Raw genomic sequence first — 2,204 nt, 5'->3', positions numbered from 1 at the left:
TTTTCGATCGATCGACCGCACCATTGGTCGATCGACCGAATTGCAGGTTTACAGAGCTACTGTTCACAACCACCTGTCGATCGATCCTCTTTTTAGGTCGATCGACTCATCACTCTTTGCTATATTCGTTCACGACCTCTCCCCTGCTGTGTTTGGTCGATATGCGGACCTAAGGGAGTTTTCTACTCCACTTTATTTTCCGTCGAATCATCTATTTCTTCTTTTGTTTCAATTATGCACAATTTCTACGCTTCAAAATTGTTTTCTTCGGTCTTATGCGTGGTGTTTTCTGTCTTTCAGGCACTCTTGTTGGTAGCACTGCTGGCTACTGAAACCTCCTAGCTCACGCTGGTTTGGGGAGGTTTCCCTTTTGCTGCGCTTAAAGTCTTGTGAGTTCCCAAGTCTTTACCTTATGTCATTGTGTTTTTATTTCCTTTTTCTCGCAAATTCCCATTTCTCTTTGCTTTCATCATATGATTTTGCACAATGGGGACATTATGCGATTTGGTTTGGGGAAGGGTTTTGCGTCGCACTTCATTCATTTGTTTGCATTCACGTTTAAATTTTGGTTTGCATTGTTTATTTCATTTTCACATATATCAAAAATTCAAAAAAAAATTGAGAAATTTCAAAAATTTCCATAAAATGCACGTTTATTTTAGCATATAGGTCGAGTCGGAACGGTAGTATTTCAAGGATGATTTTGCATTTGCACCTGTTTTGCCTAAGCCTTGCTTGACTTACATGTTATTAGTAGAATCATAAATGCATATCTACGAGTTTTCGTTACATTTCTTGCTTAACTTGAGACTCGACTTTGAAAATTGGCAACCTACATCATATTTCTGAGTTTTTAGAGCCTATAACTGGTGACATCTATGACCAGTTAATTTAGGAATGTGAGTAGTACTCCTTATGAGACATGTTTCCTTAATTTGCATGAATATGAATTTGATCTACTTAATACCGTTATGCACTCGGTTTGCGGTTTGTTGACACATGTGGTAGAGGTTTCCTTTCTCATTTTACCCATAAGCTTCACTATGCCAAAAATATCCTTTTTGTCCTATTTACTACATCCTACACATAGCCTGTCCCTTGTCAAGCTAGTAGTCTGTGTTTTCGGGATTGTTACTCAGTTTTTGGTAGCATATGCTCTGTTGAGACGATAGTTGGGAAATGAAATGAAAGAAAAAGGAAAGAAAGAAACAAGAGAAAAAAGAAGATGAAAAAAGATTCGAAAAAGAAAAGAGGTTCTGTACTGTTCAAATGGGTCGATCGACTGCCCAATATAGTCGATCGACTGAAGTTCGAAGAGAAAAAAGAAAAAAAAAGTCAATTCGCATAATTTAATCCTTATCTTTTGGCGATTTTTGCTCCCATGTTTCATTTATATCATATGGGGAGTTTATTGATTTAGTATTTTGGAGATTTGTGAGTTTTGTGCTTGCTATAGCACCGTTCATTCGTTTATGAGAAAGGAGTTGGATGTTGCCATTTGGTTCCGTTTTGGTACTAGCTTGATCACCTGTACCTCCACTTTACCATAAAATGTTTTGCCTCTTCTTACCCATACCTCACATATCCCATTTATACCTCGGCATGTGTCATCGGTCATCTGTTTGGTTGGAATGCGTATGTACGGTCATAGAGATCACTTTCATATTTTATTGCTGGCATGTTCTCATAGGTCGTAGTCAAGTGAGAGTCTCTACAAAGTCAATTCTTTCTATCTTACAAATATATCACCTGTGCTTAATTGAGTGATTTGAGCGACCCGCGAGAGTCCAATTTGAGAAGTCTCTACAGTTGACGGTTCAGCAGTTTTTAACGACTTTATAATTCGTTTGCATGATTCACATTACTGATTGATTGTTAGTTGTGCATTAAATTGGCTTAGGCTTTACTTGTGCATCTCGCTCTGAGATTGGACTCGTTCCATTAGGTCATTAGATCGAGTCTAGTTCTTGCTTGGGGACAAGCAAGGTTTGGTTTGGGGAGATTTGATGCGTGTCATTTATATGATGTTTTACATCTCTTTTTACACGCATTTCAGAGCTCAAATGTGCAATATATGCCTATATTTCCCTATTTTCCTCTACTTTCGTGTTTTTGTACTTTATTGCAGAAATGTGAAGAATTGAGCGGAAATCGAGCCAAATCCGTCCCCGAGTAATCTGCATTGCAAATGACGTAAAGGAATT

This window comes from Silene latifolia, chromosome X (assembly GCF_048544455.1).
Source record: "Silene latifolia isolate original U9 population chromosome X, ASM4854445v1, whole genome shotgun sequence".
In the NCBI taxonomy this organism is placed as follows: Eukaryota; Viridiplantae; Streptophyta; class Magnoliopsida; order Caryophyllales; family Caryophyllaceae; genus Silene; species Silene latifolia.
This window is presented reverse-complemented; position numbering follows the sequence as displayed.